Here is an 18757-nt window from a genome sequence, read left to right as displayed (position 1 = left end):
ATAAAAAAGTCTATTCTATGAATGAGAAATTCCACCTTTAGGATTTATCCTACAGGTATAGACTAGTGCCTGTATGCAAAAAAAAAAAAACAAAAAACCACCACTTACACAATTTTATACCATGAACACAAATATTTACTATAACATTTGTTTACAACTATATAACATATTACATATAAAATACATACAAATACATATATGATATTTGTTTGTTGTTGTTTAGTCACAAAGTCGTGTCCAACTCTTCCTCTGTCCATGATATTTCCCAGGCAAGAATACTGGAGTGGGTTGCCATTTCCTTCTCCAGGAGATCTTCTCCACCCAGGGATCGAACCTGCATCTCCTGCATTGGCAGGCAGATTCTTTGCCACCACAAACACAAATATTTATTATAACATTTGGTTATAATAACTATATAACATATATTATATATAAAATACATACACATAAGTAAATGATATGTAACATCCTAAAGGTCCACCAATATGGGGACGGTTAAATAAGCAATGGAATTTCCAAACCACAGAACTGTTATTTGACCCTTAAGAAGAGTGAGGTGACCCTTAAGAAGAATGAGGTGACCCTTAAGAAGAATGAGGTAGAATTACACACACTGATAATGGGAAAGTGCCAACACAGTGAAAAAAGCAAATTACAATACAAAGCATTCTCACTATCCCATTTGGGCTTAAAAATAAAGTTCTATTTCTAGATCTGAATAGGATACAGTTATATTAGTGAATATAATTATTCATTAAACTATACTTTTTTGTCATACACACTTTTCTACACAGTTGGCCCTCTGTGTCTGCAGGTTTCACAACCTTGGATTCAACCAACAGCAAATTAAAAATATTCAGAAAAAAAAAATCCCAGAGAGTTCCAGAAAGGAAAGCTTAAATGGCAACCACTTATAAAGCATTTACAATGTGTTAGGTATTACAAGTGATCCAGAGATGATTTAAAGTATTCAGAGGATATGCATAGGTTATATGCAAATACTATGTCATTTTACCTAAGAGATTTGAACATCCACATAATTTTGGTAAGAGGGTCCTGGAACTACTGAGAGGTGACTATACATGCTAAAAAATGGAAATCATCTTTAGGTAAAGTCTATTTCATAGCTTTTAGGAGAACCCAGGTGGTGCAGTAGTAAAGAATCCACCTGTCAGTGCAGGAGACACAGGAGACTCAGGTTCAATCCCTGAGCCAGAAAGATCCCCTGGAGGAGGGAATGTACCCACTCCAGTGTTCCTGTCTGGACAGTTCCACGGACAGAGGAACCTGGCGGGCTATACCTCATAAGGTCGTGAAGAGTCGGACACAACTGAGCAGGCACACAACCTATTTCTTAACTTATTGAGCAGGGAAGCCATGCTTCTAGATGCTTCCAACAACCATCCGACTACTACTCAGAATATGTTTTGTTCCAGTTTCAGGGCAGGATCCACAGCTGTGAAGAGACCCATAGATTCCAGGCGAACCTCACCAAGGGCTCCTTCTCCAGCCTTTATTAATCTTGGATGGCTCTCTGCAGAAACCACAGGACCCCTGAATGCAGGACAGACTACTATGTTCAGCTTCTGGAAGGAATTCTCAAAGGTGGACCTCACTCAGCCCCTTGTCTGACAGCTCCCAAAACGCCAGCAATTCCCCCACCTCTCACTACCTCCTTGGGAACTCCAGTGTCCAGCTTCATCTGACCACAAGCTCAGGGACTCTGGTCAGTACCCCACTAATGCAGCTATCTGAAAGCCATGGGGGAGAGAAGACTGGCTCCTCCTCAGAAAGAAAGGCTGGGATCTCTGAATTACATCTAGTCACTGGGATGTACAGGACAGCATTGTCACTCTGCAACTTCAAACAGCCAGTCCTCAAAGTGACAATGGAGAGAAAATGAGTTCAGCAAGAGGGAGGGTAGAAGTGAAAGCAGCAGTGAACAGAAGGAAAAGTAAAAGGGAAGAAAGCTGTTAACAGAGAAAGTCAGTTGAGGAGATAAAAGGACAGGTTAGAGCAGGGAGAGAGAAAAAAGGGAGGAACTCTGCCCCCTGCCAACTTGAGAGGACACACTAGAAAGGCACAGGTCCATCCCTCCCACAAGCTGACAAGACCACTTCCCAGGCCAGGTCCCCCACCAGCTCAGCCCCTGAAAGACGGGCTCTGCCTGGCCCCTCCCAGAGTATTAGACTAGGCTTTGTGGGAACGTTGAAATCTTGATAGCTTAGAAAGAGGCCCCTACAGCTTCATGTGCTGGTAATTTAAGCACTCCTGGTTCCTGCAGGCTACCAGACCGGCCCTGGCTTCGCTTCATCATTAAAGCAAGCTCTCCTGACCCTGTGCAGGAGCTGCCGCTCAGTCAGCACCGCAGGGCAGCTTCAAAGGACAAGAGTGGATTTCACTGCACACCAGCAAGTACCAGTCGCCCCTGCCATGTGGTCACCCCAAGGACCAGACAACCCAGAGCAGTTTATTCCTTCCTCCTTTCTTTTCTTCATTTTCATAGAATTTTTAAAATAGGCATTACAGACAAAGAGGTTAGACAAAACAGAGGCTAGACGCTAACTTCAGAGTTCTGTCATTAGTTACACCCACCAAGAGCAACTGTATGTCAATATATGGAAGCCAAGGAGATCAAAGGAGTATGGGGTGGTGATTACTTAAAAGCAAAACAAAAAACACAAACTGCATCCACCCTGAGCAAAATTTTGAGTTTTCCAAGCACACACTTGCACAGAAACAGCAATAGAACACAGCATCAATAAAGTCACATCCTTGGCAGAGGGCCTAGAATTTATTGATGATATAGCATACAGGTTCACCACCACCCAGACCTCCTTTTGGCAAACCTCCTATCAAAACACCAGTGGTTTCAACTGACTGCATGCCTTTCTCTTCAGTTACTAGACCCTTCACTCTGCTGTCTTCCTGGTATCACAGAGCCACCTGGAGTTTCAGGAGGTGGGGGGGTTCAAGGGGCCCTCTTTGAAACCTGGCTACTATCAAACCATCCCTATCACCTGTCTACTGCTGCCTGAAAAAATTCCCAGTGAGTCATACCTTTGGATGAAGGCAGTATTTTTCCAAGCGGGGTATGTGGCAGGTGTGGGGAATGTGGACAATTGTAACAGTTACGCTGTTTAAGATTTGCCTTCTATTTGCATCAGGTGATAGTTGTTTCCAATTTAAGCCAATCATAGTTTCCCCTTGAAATAACTTCTGGAGTGTTTTGTTTTCAAATGGCACATTTTAAAGAAAAAAATGTTAACAGTACTGATAGCAAAGAGATAAGACAAAAATCAGGCAGGTGGAATACAAATGAACTGTGAGAAATAGGTAAAGCATCCACCTCTAAGCCCTTGGACTTTGCATGCAACTAGCCCTCACTGGGGCCTTCCCAGGTGGCTCAGTGGTAAAGCATCCACAGCGCACGTGGGTTCAATCCCTGGGTTGAGAAGATCCCCTGGAATAGAAAATGGCAACCCACTCCAGTATTCTTGCCTGGGAAATCCCATGGACAGAGGAGCCCGGCAGGCTACAGTCCATGGGGTTGCAAAAGAGTTGAACATGGCTGAGAGACTAAATGGCAACAACAGCCATCACTGGTGTTTCTACTGCCACCATCACATACAAGATTTGCCAAGGTTTAGCTCCACAAAGTCAGGAGAACCAGAAGGATGCAGAAACTGCATCAGACTGAAGAATCACAATCTTAGTGAGGGTGTTGCAGAAGAAAGGCTGGGGGTGGAGGAAGGAGGGACACTGGGTCTGGGGTCTATGGGAAGCTGGCAGGCAGCAGGAAAGCACTAAAAACACGCTTAAAGATAAGGACTCATGAGCTGGGCACATTCCTACAGGAGTCCCCCTCTTCACATGCCTTGTACCCACATGATCCTGCCCAAGCTCCCAGCACTGAAAGCTGACGGGTGAAATACTGAGGCCAGAAGCCAGGCGCCACTTCCCAGGTTTCTTCATCCCAAAGAACTTTGCAACTCAACAGCCCCCAGCCCTACCTTTTTATGAACACTGGCCACGAGGTCAGATAGTTTTCAGTCGTGATCTACACTCTTTTATGGGCCAATTCTCTTGACACTAATGACCCTTTAGCACAAATCAGAGAAGTGATAAGAGGCATCTGTGAATAAGGTATTACTCTAATGAGTAAATTCAGGTAAATCAAACCCTCTTCTCACCATGATTACCAAGACTCCCTTATATCATTTACTTGCATCATCACAATAAACTGAATATCACAATAAAGCAACTAACACAAGTTTTTTGGCTTCCCAGTGCAGATAAAAGTTATGTATTCACTATACGATAGTCTGAGGGTGCAAAAGTATTACGTCTAAAAAAACAATGTACACACCTTAATGTACAATCTCTGATGCTGGGAAAGACTGAAAGCAGGAGAAGGGGACAACAGAGGATGAGATGGTTGGATGGCGCCATCAACTCACTGGACATGAGTTTGAGAAAGTTCTGGGAGTTGGTGATGGACAGGGAGGCTTGGCATGCTGCAGTCCATGGGGTCGCAAAGAATCAGACACAGCTGAGCGACTGAACGCACCTAATTTAAAAATATTTTATTGCTGAAAAACGCTAACAAACATCGAAGGCTTCAGCAAATTGTAATCTCTTTGCTAGTGGAGGTTGCAGTATTGAGAGAATTACCAAAATGTGACGCAGACACACAAAGTGAACAATTGCTGTTGAAAAATGACATCGACAGACATAGGATTGCCACAAACCTTCAATCTGTAATAATCACAGTATATGCAAAGCACAACAGAGCCACGTACAATAAAATGACGGAGGCCTGTTGAGAAATGGAGTGTTTCCTGCCAGATTAGTAAACAGGGATATCACCATCATTAGCAATTCAATTGCAGCCCTCTATCGTGAGCCTGAGCCAGGCAGCCCCAAGGGAACTCAGGAAGGAGAATGCCTGCCATCCAGCCTCCCTCAGACTACACAGCCTCTTCCTACGGTGAGAGTAAGCCCTGATGAACTGAGGATATTCATTCACAGGATACTGGCCTGATAGCTGAGGTGTATATCAAAGGAATGATTTCAGTTAGCCCAGCCTCTCACATCTTCCACATACAGAAAATAGATAAATTCTTTAACTTGGGTTATCTGGTTTTCTTTAAATAATAATAACCTTTTGATGTTCACACTACCTGCCTTTTGTTGCAAAATTTCTATATAACCTGGCTCCCCTTATCTTCTTGGAGCAATTTTCTCAGGATTACTTCAGAAGCTGTCTTCTGGGCTTAAAATTCCTCAAAATTCCCACCGAATAACACTCAACTTGAAGTTGCGAATATTTTTTAAGTCGACACTATAATCGAAAGGTTCAGAAAAATAGACACTATCTCTTGTTTTTGGCAAAGACATAAAAGACTTGCTGCCTGCCCAGAGACTGGATTCAAAGCACTTATCTCCCTTGCTTTAGAAGGGAGGGCCCATTCAGGTTCCAAGTCGCTCAGTCGTGCCTGACTCTTTGCAACTCCATGGGCTACACAGTCCATGGAATTCTCCAGGCCAGAATACTGGAGTGGGTAGCCGTTCCCTTCTCCAGGGGATCTCCCCAACCCAGGGATTGAAGCCAGGTCTCCCACACTGCAGGCGGATTCTGCAGTAATATTCCACATGTGCCTCTGAAAAACTACAAAAGAAGTCTTCTAAGTTCACTTCCTTTTGAAGACCCTGTTATATACAGTGCCCAAGACAGTGTGAACCTTTTTGGTCAGAGCCTGGAGGGTCAACTCATGCCCACTCCCCTTGCTTCTAAACTGCTGGGTTTTAATTGCTGACTCCCATTTTACGGCCAAGTCAATTAGTAGCCTTGTTCAAGTGTGAGGAGGTTGGAGGCCTAGAATACAGCTTTCAATTCAGCATGAGAAAAACAGGAAGCCTCTCCTGTCAGCAACTTCCCTCATGTGATAACTATGCCACAAGTCTGAGAGATGGATTTTGTAGTTCTGTAGGGTGTCCCTGGATGCTTCAGCAAGCACCTGAATCCCTACCTGACCAAGGACTGGCAGAGTGACATAGTAGGAAAGGGGAATTTTAAAAGGTGACTTATTTCACTCCTCATTCAATTTAGTGAGCATTATTGCTCACTTCAGTCTCTGAAGAGCTTAATAACTAAGAAGCTTAATAACTAACTCCTTCCGGAGTGGGTTGCTATTTCCTTCTCCAAGGATCTTCCTGACCCAGGGATCAAACCCGGGTCTCCTGCATTGCGGGCAGACGCTTTACCGTCTGAGCCACTGCTGAAGTATGAGTTGAAAGGATGCTGGGTCAAAAGCCCAAGAGGCTGCTAGGTTACTGGTTTACTCCAGGCACTCTAAACCAGCTGGATAAAATGTAAAACAGTCTGAACTTATTTACATATGAAATGCAAACATGAACTTACCCTCAGGCCTCCAGATCACACTATTGGTTTACTGGTGACCAAACCCAAATATACCAGGAAACAAAAACAAAAAAGCCTTAGGGTGCTCAATGAAGCTTTTATAAAAATTCAGAATGTCCACCTCTTTTTTTTATTTCACGGTATCTCAAAAAAATACCATTCATCCAACAAAGCAAAATATTTGCTTTGGAGGAGCTCAAATTTCAAATACCTGTCTGAACACTCCTTCAGAATCTCTGTGAAGAGAGCACTGCCCATTACCCCATTTCAAGGGTGAGGAATGTTTCCAGCCAGGAAAGGAGGGCCTGCTGTTGGGTGACAAAGGCACAGGCCTAGAAGGTTCCATGGGATCTCTGGCTCATACCCCAGCCCTGCCTCTCATCTGGGCCCAGTTTCCCTTAAAGGAGGTTATTTCTGTTCTTCAACAGACCAACCAGCCCTGGTGTTTATCACAGACTGTGTTTAGGGAAACACCATTTTTTCTTCCTATCAAAGTCTTAAATTCTCCACCAGTGGGAAACTTGTGGAGGTAGCAAGGGTAAATGAAAGCAGAAAATTTCCTAAAACTCTTGGCCTACTTAACTGCCCTGACAGTTAGGAAACCGCTGGGTGTTGTCTCAGGGGCCTCCAAAGAGCTCCCAGTCTTTTACGCCTCAGCACAGAAAAGAATTCAGCGAGAGGCAGAGTCACAGATGAGATTTACTAGAACAAGAGGCTTGTAAGGTTTACAAGCAGGCAGGCAAGTGTTGCATTGCCCTGAGTACTCAGTGGGTTACATTTTTATAATCAGAGAGAGGGGTGAGGGAGAAGATCTTTGTCTTTCTTGAGTAGTATCACACTTCCATGATCAGTTCTTCCCCCAGGTAGAGCAGGTAAGTTTTCTTGTCCCTATTTGATCAGGCCAGGACTGTCACAGCACTTTGGAAAAGTTATTCAGGTCTCAGTACAATGTGGGTCTTTCATTTTGAAAAGTCACCTTCCCATAAATGACTGTTTTTGTGTGCACAGACCACGTCCTGAGGGTCATTAACTTGTTGATGCCACTGGGTAGGTTGTAGGCCTTACTCTCTACTATTGTTTTATTGCTGGGGGGGGGGGGGCCCTGTGCAATGAACATGTCTTAGGGGTCAAAGAGTATGTTTTGGGGATCGTTAACTCACTGGGCTTACTGGGTAGGAGGTAGGTCTCATGTCACCACTGCTTTATTGTCTGGGGGCACGTCTTGTGCTTCTGTTGCATGGTTTTGTTGCTAAGCAGGTTAGATTTGATTTTATTGTTAAGCCAACCAATCTGGCTTTGATGCTAAGTCACTTGTTTTGCTTTATGAGTCAAGCAAGCGCACATGGTCTCAGAATCTTCCCATTATTTTTCTGAGTGATCATTAATCTTACTGTAGTCTCCTCCCAAAGCCCCCTGAAGTTCCCTCTCTAACTATAATTCCCTAACCGGGTTTCTAAGCTAACTATTTACTTATCCTTGGGCTTGCTTGCGTGTGTGCTCAGTCCGACTCTTTTCGATCCCATGGATGGCAGGCCACCAGGCTCCTCTGTCCATGGAATTTTCCAGGCAGGAATAGTGAAGTGAGTTGCCATTTCCTACTCCAGGGGATTATCCTACTCTGTCCCTATTAGTTATCATGTTTGGAGGGTGGGGGGACCGTTTACAAAGAAAGCATGATTAACTGGCCATTTCAAATATTTCCAAAGAGATTTAGAAAATTGATAACAATTTTAAAAAAATGTGGCCCAGAAATCTAATCTCCAGTGATTCTTAATATTATGGGGCTCCTGGAGAGCCCAATAAACACTAACAAACCCTACCAATGAATAAGCACACAAGGGGAAAAGCTCTTCGGGTTAGTAGAAATATGTTGTAAACACACATTGCTCAATGCTCAAATGGCCTGTCTTTTTTTTTGGCCTGTCTTAAGATGTCATTTACAGAGAATGATGTTGCTGATCTGACTGGAAGTTTGCTTTCCCCACCACCACTCCGGATTTATCCTCCCTTGGGTGCTGTGCTGGTTTCTCCATTTATGCACAAACCCTGCCAAGTTCTCAGCAATTCCCTCAACTGGCTTTTACTGTACAGGATCCCTGGAGGTTCAATTCTGTTTTCTGGAGTCAAACAAATACAAAACAAGTTGGTGAGAAGTTTCAGCTATTTCACTTCCTCCAGAAAAAAAGAAGTTTGTGGAAGATTCAATATAAAAGGGACAGCTGTTTTTTTTTTTTTTTTAATTTTTCCCCACAGGATCAGTAAATTTCAGAGTTGGAAAAAATTGTACATCACTCAATCATTCCTCTTCGATAATCAAAATATCTTCTTCTCATTTCTTAAGAATTTAAGACACAAATGGCCAATTAACACTTATGCAGCGTTACCTGGAAAGCCCACAAACTGAAAGTAGTAGGTAAGAAGGCGGGGAATCTGTTCTACAATTAGCAAAGAGCATGAAACTCCTTTCAGCTTTCCCAGTGCCGCCATATTCATGTTTTGGGCACTGATTATCCTTCAAGAACTTCTGCGCCATTAAATCTCCTATCATTCAATCGGACTTTGGGTTTCACCCTAGGTATAAGAGGTGTTGTAGAACACTGAAACCTCTAAAGGGTAAGTGCTGTGGACAATACAACCTCCATGCATATGGAGGAAGGCAACCCCGTAAACAGCCATAACTGATCGGGTCAAATGAGATTAGAGAAGGCAGCTGGGTGCTTCTTTTCCCTCAGAAGAAGAAATTTTTTAAAAATCTAGGATAATTGGCACCTGGCTGCCTACGCCCCCATCTCTGTCTCCTACAAACATTTCCGAAGCAAAGTTTCCAGAATCCCAACAGATTAGAATTCTAGGCGTTGTCATCTCTTTTCCAGGCTGTCACAACAGCCTCCTCAGTCTCCCCATACCAGTGTTCCCCCTACCGCAATCCAGCCGACGCTACAGGGGCTCCCACCCACAAACCCTCAGCTGAGCACTCACGAGTTTTTCCAAACGGGCCCAAACCTAACTTTCCAAACTTCTCCGCCCCCAAAACTGCCCTAGCACTCAATCCAGTAAGTCTTTACTTCCAGCTCAAGGTCTCTTTCCCAGAGGTCCCCTTTCCCTCCCCTACTCTTCCAACCCCCACGGCTGCCGGAGATTAGCTCCATCCCTTGGGGCTCAGCTCAGATTTCACTCCCCCCAACAGATCTATTCACATTTCTGTCAACCGCACTCAACTGGATTGAAACATCTTTTCTGAACACCTCTGGTCCCAGCTCCCGCCCCGCCTCGCGCGCGCACTCAGCAGGGTCGGTTCTGCGCATGGAGTGGGTCGCCCGCAGCGATCTAGAAATCGCAGCTCAAGGCGAAGAGACGCGGACGCCTTCCCGCAGACGTCCCTCGAGACCGGGTGTGGCGAGCCTAGCTCTCAGTCAGCCGACTCCTCGCTACGCGGAGCCTCTAAGTCCTCGGCCCAGAGGCCCGGCGGGCAGTGCGGGATCTTCCCAGCCTCAGCCAGCGGGGCTGCGACGGGACCCGGAGGAGCAGCCGCGAAGCGCTGGGGTGTGTATCAGGCCGGCTCCAACAGCTCCGCCGGCTCCCGGCCTCTCCCCCAGCTCTGCTCGATTCCCGGCCCGAGTCCGCCCATCGCGCCCGGGAGCCCGTCGCTCTCCCGGCGCCCTGTGGGGAGCTCGGGGGTGCGCAAAAGCCCCGAAGAGCTCTGCCCGCGCCTAACCCCCTCCCTGGTCCCAGCTTGGCTGGGCCCAGGTCCACCGCGGGCCTCACCTCTCCTCTCTACGAATCCGCTGAGCACTGGTTCGGCCGGGACCCGCTGGAACCTGACGAGACCGCACAAGTGGCGCCGCACCTGCCAAGGAGCGAGTGAGACTAGGCTCGCCTGACGTCAAGGCCTCCCCGAGCGCCGCGAGCGCGGAGTCACCTGATCACCCTGGCAACGCGAGCGGGGCGGGGCGAGGCGGGGAGCGGCGTCACAGCGCGAGCCCCGCCCCTAGCAGCGCGGTCTGCAAGCGCCACCAGGGGCGCTCCCGAGCGGTTTACGGAAACTCGAGGTCAGGGTCCGGCCGTCCGCATCCAGCCTCTCTGCTCTGGCCTTCAAGTAGGCATGGATAAGTGGGCATGGATACCTGAGACTCCAAAAGGCTGGATCAGTGCTCCGAGACTCCGGACGTTATCCCCTCGTCGTCAGGGCAAGTGCCTGGCGTCAGGGCCTGTGTCCTCACCGAACCCGTAAGGGATTCAGTGCAAGGCTTGCTGCAGGCTTCGCTTGTGGGCCGCTTCTCTCTGCGTCTTCTCCTTCTAGATCCAGCTAGGTTCGAGGGTTTGCTTCGAAAACTGTACATGAGAGGACTGGGGCTGAGGCTGATAACTGGATTGCTCACTGGCAACTTTACCCATAAGCCTCACAGCAAGTAGTGCAGCCTTTGCTGGAGAATATAATAAGACTTCATTCACTCAGGATGAAGAACAGGCTGTAGGCCAGCCCAGTCCTCCTGTCCTGCAGCCCTCCTCAGCCAACGGAAAGAGAAAGCATTGAAACACCCAGAACAAAGCTTAGCACAAGCCTGAAAGTCCTAGTTGAAGTCCGATTTGTTTTCAGTTTAGAAACTGATTTTCCCTTCAGTTTCCTCCCCTAGCTCATTATGATGGTATGCCTACATCTCTGTGACTTTCCACTCACTAGACATAGACAGTCAGTTTCAAAATGAAAATGTAAGATCCTGTGGAGGTCCTGGTTTGAGAGCCACTGCTTATTCTGTCCTTTTACTTCTTTCTGAGTTCCATTTAAGTTTTACTGTCCTACTCCCTGCACCATTATGGAAGTTTCATATATGTTGTCCTTCCCTCTAACAGTATGTATAGGATTTTAAACCAAAAAGTTATTTTATAAATAACTTCTAGTGAGCTTCTTTTGGAGAAGGCTATGGCACCCCACTCCAGTACTCTTGCCTGGAAAATCCCATGGATGGAGGACCCTGGTGGGCTGCAGTCCATGGGGTTGCGAAGAGTCGGACTCGACTGAGTGACTTCACTTTCACTTTTCACTTTCATGCATTGGAGAAAGAAATGGCAACCCACTCCAGTGTTCTTGCCTGGAGAATCCCAGGGACGAGGGAGGCTGGTGGGCTGCTGTCTATGGGGTCACACAGAGTCGGATACGCCTGAAGGGACTTAGCAGCAGCAGCAGCAGCAGTGAGCATCTTTGCCTGGCAATGGGTGCTTAAGGCACGATCCTTGAAGACTGAAGGTTTATGAGTGGTGCATCTCATATCCAAGTACCACCTGTACTGTTTACTTAATAGTTTTGTTTCAAGTGACACTTGTTTATTTTTATACATTTAAAAAAGAAACTAGCATATAAATGGCAGGGGGCGGGGGGTGGTGCGGGGAAGACAGCTGTGAAACAGAAGAATCATGGCTCCAGACAGAGTTGTACTAAAAGGAGAGAGATTTAAAACATGAGCCCAGGTCCCAAAGAGCAGAGATTAGGAGGCAGGAAAATGGTGGGAGCAGGGCAGGGGCAGCCAGCCCTGGGGTGGCTGGTTGGTCTGAGGAGAGGAGCTCCAAGTGCAGGTTAGGGATGCGTGGGGGAAGAGCTGGGTTGGAATGAGGTTTGAGGGATGCAGTAGAGGGGAGAAGTGTGGGAGTGGAGAGAATGGAGACGGGATCTAGAGAAAGGAGAAGGAGCAGTGGTTTGAGGAGGGACTACTGAAAGGAAGCGTGTGCTAACAGCAGTAAGGAAAGGGAGATTACAAAAATGAGGACTGCAAGGAAGGAGGAGCAGTGAGAAGAACATGATGGAGGCCCTATGGGAAAGCTCAGAGCTTCTGAGGCTGTAATGTGGGCAGAGCAAGGTGAGATGAGGGTGGGGGCAAGGTTAACTGCCTTGGAAGAGAGGGCAGCTGGACATATAGGGCCATGCTGTGGGAGAAGAATGGTGTTTTCAGTAAGGTCCTTGGCCACTCCCATTTTACTGAGTTGTTTGGGGGTGATGGCAATAAGGAGTTCATGATCTGAGCCACAGTCAGCTCCTGGTCTTGTTTTTTCTGACTGTATAGAGCTTCTCCATCTTTGGCTGCAAAGAATATAATCATTCTGATTCTAGTATTGACCATCTGGTGATGTCCATGTGTAGAGTCTTCTCTTGTGTCATTGGAAGAGGGTGTTTGCTATGACCAGTGCAGTCTCTTGGCAAAGCTCTGTTAGCCTTTGCCTTGCTTCATTCTGTACTCCAAGGCCAAATTTAAATTTGCCTGTTACTCTAGGTATTTCTTGACTTCCTACTTTTGCATTCCAGTCCCCTATAATGAAAAGGACATCTTTTTTGGGTGTTAGTTCTAGAAGGTCTTGTAGGTCTTCATAGAACCACTCAGCTTCAGCTTCTTCACCATTACTGGTCAGGGCATAGACTTGGATTACTGTGATATTGAATGGTTTGCCTTGGAAACAAACAGAGATCATTTTGTAATTTTTGAGATTGCATCCAAGTACTGTATTTGTTCTACTTGACTCTTGTTGACTATGATGGCTATTCCATTTCTTCTAAGGGATTGTTGCCCACAGTAGTAGATATAATGGCCATCTGAGTTAAATTTACCCATTCCGGTCGCTTTTAGTTCGCAGATTCCTAAAATGTTGATGTTCACTCTTGCCATCTTCATACAGTCAGCAAAAACAAGACTGGGAGCTGACTGTGGCTTGGGTCATAAACTCCTTGTTGCCAAATTCAGACGTAAATTAAAGAAAGTAGGGAAAACCACTAGACCATTCAGGTATGACCTAAATCAAATCCCTTACGATTATACAATGGAAGTGACAAATAGATTCAAGGGATTAGATCTGATAGACAGAGTGCCTGAAGAACTGAGGACAGAGGTTCATAACATTGCACAGGAGGCAATGATCAAGACCATCCCCAAGAAAAAGAACTGCAAAAAGGAAAAATGGTTGTCTGAGAGGCCTTACAATAGCTGTGAATAGAAGAGAAGCAAAAGGCAAAAGAGAAAAGGAAAGGCATAAGCACCTGAATGCAGAATTCCAAAGAATAGTAAGGAGAGATAAGAAGGCCTTCCCTAGTGGTCACTGGAAAGAAATAGAGGGAAACAATAGAATGGGAAAGACTAGAGATCTCTTCAAGAAAATTAGAGCTACCAAGGGAACATTTCGTGCAAAGATGGGCACAATAAAGGACAGAAATGGTATGGACCTAACAAAAGCAAAATATATTAAGAAAAGGTGGCAAGAATACACAGAAGAACTATTAAAAGAAGATCTTCATGACCCAGATAATCACAATGGTGTGATCACTCACCTAGAGCCAGACATCCTAGAATGAGAAGGCAAGTGGGCCTTAGGAAGCATCACTATGAACAAAGCTAGTACAGGTGATGGAATTCCAGTTGAGCTATTTCAAATCCTGAAAAAGGATGCTGTGAAAGTGCTACACTCAATATGCCAGCAAATTCGGAAAACTCAGCAGTGGCCACAGGACTGGAAAAGGTCAGTTTTCATTCCAATCCCAAAGAAAGGCAATGCCAAAGAATGCTCAAGCTACTGCACAATTTCAGTCATCTCACAAGCTAGCAAAGTAATGCTCAAAATTTTCCAAGCTAGGCTTCAACAGTACATGAACCAATAACTTCCAGATGTACAAGCTGGATTTAGAAAAGGCAGAGGAACCAGAGATCAAATTGCCAACATTCATTGGATCATCAAAAAAGCAAGAGAGTTCCAGAAAAACATCTACTTCTGCTTTATTGACTATGCCAAAGCCTTTGACTGTGTGGATCACCACAAACTGTGGAATATTCTTCAAGAGATGGGAATACCAGACCACCTGACCTGCCTCCTGAGAAATCTGTATGCAGATCAAGAAGCAACAGTTAGAACTGGATATGGAGCAACAGACTGGTTCCAAATTGGGAAAGGAATACGTCAAGGCTATATATTGTCACCCTGCTTATTTAACTTATATGCAGAGTACATCATGAGAAATGCTGGACTGGATGAAGCACAAGCTGGAATCAAGATTGCCAGGAGAAATATCAATAACCTCAGATATGCAGATGACACCACCCTTATGGCAGAAAGTGAAGAAGGACTAAAGAGCCTCCTCTTGATATAAGTGAAAGAGGAGAGTGAAAAAGTTGGCTTAAAGCTCAATATTCAGAAAACTAAGATCATGGCATCTGGTCCCATCATCACATGGCAAATAGATGGGGAAACAGTGGAAAGAGTGACAGACTATTTTAGGGCTCCAAAATCACTGCAGATGGTGCCTGCAGCCATGAAATTAAAAGACGCTTGCTCCTTGGAAAGAAAGTTATGACCAACCTAGACAGCATATTAAAAAGCAGACATTACTTTGCCCACAAAGGTCCGTCTAGCCAAAGCTATGGTTTTTCCAGTAGTCATGTACGGATATGAGAGTTGGACTATAAAGAAAGCTGAGAACCGAAGAATTGATGCTTTTGAACTGTGGTGTTGGAGAAGACTCTTGAGAGTCCCTTGGACTGCAAGGAGATCCAACCAGTCCATCCTAAAGGAAATCAGTCCTCAATATTCACTGGAAGGACTGATGCTGAAGTTGAAACTCTAATACTTTGGCCACCTGATGCGAAGAACTAACTCATCTGTAAAGACTCTGATGCTGGGAAAGATTGAAGGCTGGAGAAGGGGACGGCAGAGAATGAGATGGCTGGATGGCATGTAGCACTGATTCAATGGACATGAATTTGAGTAAATTCTGGGAGTTGGTGATGGACAGGGAGGCCTGGTATGCTGCAGTCCATGGGGTCTCAAAGAGTTGGACATGACTGAGTGACTGAACTGAACTGAACTTGGGTGTGATGGGGCAAAGCATCAGAGGAAAAATAGAATGTTCCCCACCCTCATTCCCACCACCCCCTTGAGGAAGGAGTGCTACCATGAATACAAACTCAAGGAATGTCACTTGGCAGCAATCCAGAACTCTGACATGGCCAAGGAGCATGGCCATTTCTAGGATCTGACCTCCAATCCCAGAAGTGAGTAGTCAGCCAGATGTAGAAGTTGCTGGAGTTTCTTCAGATTTTCTTTCCTGAAAATAAAGAGAAATGCCTGTGTGAAAGGTCTTGACAATGCAAAGTTTTGTGAATGGATTAGCCACAGAAATGGCAAAGGATTTTCAACATTTGTGAGCTCAGGAAAACCATCCAAGGATTGCGGAGGCAGCATAATGCAGGGGTGGGGAACATATGCTCTGTGATTTATCCATTTTGTGAAATCAGACAAGTTATCCACTTTCCTTGAGCCTCAGTCGTATCTGTAAAATGGGTATAATACCTACTTCGTGAGATTGTCATTAACTCGAGGTGAATTCTAGGTCAAAGGAAAGACACAGATTCAGGTTTTCAGAAGGCCATTTCAAACTCATTGTATTTGGGGGACTTCTCTGGTGGCCCAGTGGTTAAGAATCTGCCCTGCAATGAGCAGGATGCAGATTTAATCCTTGGTCAGGGAACTAAGAGCCCATATGCCACAGGGCAACTTAGCCCATGCCACAACTACTGAGCCCGTGGGAGCCTGCACACCACAACTAGAGAGAGTCTATGCACCGTAACAAAAGACGCCAGATGGTGCAATGAAGATCCTGCATGCTGCAACTAAGACCTGATGCATCCAAATACATAAATATTTTTAAAAATCACTCTATTTTCATTGGCCCCATTTGTTCACTCACCAACTGGATGAAAGAATGTTTCTTGGATGCCTAATATACACACTCCACCATGATGGATATGAAAGGAGCAAGTTCTCTGACTTGGTCCTCCAGACTTCAGACTCCCGACAGGACAGTGGGACAGTATGAGAGCTCCACAAAGGCCCTGTGAAACTAAAGGCTAAACTATGTCATGCCCTTCTCTGCCCTCAGCATTCACGAAGAGGGACACCATGCTGGCTACATTGGCTGAGGTGGGATGTATGAAAGAGAGGGTCTGGAACACAGCCTGAAAGGCAAGATTTGGAGAAGTGGTGAGAGAAAAGAGCCTTCTTGGTCATGTCATCCAGACGACATGAACACCTGGGACAGGGGCCTAGTAAATATTTGCTGAGTGAATAAATGAATGAATGAAAGATTGAACAAATAAGCAAAAGCCACACCATTAGAGAATGGTGGGCACAGGCATAAGCCCAGCCTAGGTCGGCTATGGAAACTGGAGAGTTGTGAGAAGCAAGGTAGGGACAAGGCAGACTGTAAGAGGAGCTTTTGAAACAGCAGAATCTTCTGGTAGCAACACAGGGTCTGGAGCCAGGGTGACAGGGTTGCATTCGAACTCTTATCAATTATTGGCCACATGTCCTTGAGAAAGTTATTTAACCTCTTTCTGTGTTAATGTCCTCATTCAGAAAAAAAAAATATGGATTACATTGTTATCTACTTTATAGATTTTTTCCCATCCCCATCCCTACCCACAGTGTATCTATAGTGTTATTTTGAAGATTAACTAAGATAATGTGTATGAAACCTAGACATGGAGCTTGGCACCTAGTAAGTGCTCCTACTGGAAAAGATGCTTTTGAACTGTGGTGTTGGAGAAGACTCTTTTTTTAAATGTAAATTTATTTATTTTAATTGGAGGCTAATTACTTTACAATATTGTATTGGTTTTGCCATACATCAACATGAATCCACCATGGTGGAGAAGACCCTTGAGAGTCCCTTGGACTGCAAGGAGATCCAACCAGTCCATCCTAAAGGAAATCAGTCCTGAATGTTCATTAGAAGGACTGATGTTGAAGCTGAAACTCCCATACTTTGGCCACCTGATGCAAAGAGCTGACTCATTTGAAAAGACCATGATGCTGGGAAGGATTGAGGGCAGGAGAAGGGGATGACAGAGGATGAGATGGTTGGATGGCATCACCGACTCAATGGACATGAGTTTGAGTAAACTCTGGGAGTTGGTGATAGACAGGGAGGCCTAGCATGCTGCAGTCCATGGGGTTGCAAAGAGTTGGACATGACTGAGTGACTGAACTGAAGTGCTCCTAACTGTTCACTTTTCTTTATTATTGGTATTGGTTTTATTAAGGCATGAGAAAAACATACAAAACTATAGGAATCTACTGAAGCTCCTCAGAATGGAAAGTGGGAATGGGAGGCAATGTTTTTGTGTTTGTTTTTTAAGAATATATTTTTATTTATTTTAAAATTTCTATTGGAGTGTAGTTGCTTTACAATGTTGTATTAGTTTCTACTGTATGGCAAAGTGGATCAGCTATATGTATACATATATCCCCTCCTTTTGGAGGATGTAGGGTTTTGTATAGAATCGTTTGGAAGCAGCATCCAACATGGTCAGAAGGGAGAGTAGGGGCAAAGGTGCAGCCCCAAGAGCTGAGGAAGGGCTGACCAAGGACTAGAAACCACCCCTTCTGGAGAGGAGGAGGGCTGTCTTTTACTCACATGTGTGTGGCAGTTGGAGCCTGGCAGGCAGAGGGGCACAGAAACCCTATTAAAATGAACATCTCTACATGCTGCACAGGTCAGATAATGTCTTTCTGGAGCTCACAGGCTCAGCAGTAAACACTGTGGAACTCCTCTCAGAAGAGAGCTTTAAAGCACTGGGAAATCCACTAAGAGCTGGCCTCGGGCTTTCCTCCCATGGAAACAGACAAAGGAACACATGTGAAAGGAAAGCCAGTCAATGTGGCCAGCACATACACAAAAACCAGAAAAAAAAATCAGATTTTTTTTCATGTTTGAGGATATTAAAGAAAGGGGAAAAAAAGCTTCACTTCTGTTTGCTAGCTCATTGGTCTGCCTGATTGTAACAGGATTTGAGGTCCATGTGAAGGAGAAAGGTGTCAGTCTGCTTTCGGTCGTGCTTCAACGTTTGGGCTTTCACCTGAGCAATGAGTTTCAGTTTTACACATCTTTTTCCTGATTTACATTTTCAGGTTCCAATTTGCTACTCAGGATTGTCTCCATTGCAAGGAACTAAAATGCTCTTCAAATCAGTTTGAGAGAGAGAGAGAATTTATTGGCTCTTGAAACCAGGAGTCCAGACACAAATCTGAACTTCAGGCATAGCTGGATCCAGGCACTCAAACAGTTTCACCAGAAATCTCCTCTCTTGCTCTATCTCTTGGCTCTCTTTTCTGTGCATTCTCTGAGAGCGCAGCCCCTCTGAGAGTGTTAGAAGCACATTCTCAAAACAGACAAAAGGCTTTCTTTTTCCTAGAGAACTTTTTACTAAGAAAAGTTCCATTGGAGTCTTACTGTTTGCATTGGCTTGGGGTAAATTGCTTCTCTCTCAATGTGTGGTTGTGGCCAGGGGATGTGGCATCTTG

The sequence above is a fragment of the Ovis canadensis genome, chromosome 5, assembly GCF_042477335.2.
Source record: "Ovis canadensis isolate MfBH-ARS-UI-01 breed Bighorn chromosome 5, ARS-UI_OviCan_v2, whole genome shotgun sequence".
NCBI lineage: Eukaryota > Metazoa > Chordata > Mammalia > Artiodactyla > Bovidae > Ovis > Ovis canadensis.
This window is presented reverse-complemented; position numbering follows the sequence as displayed.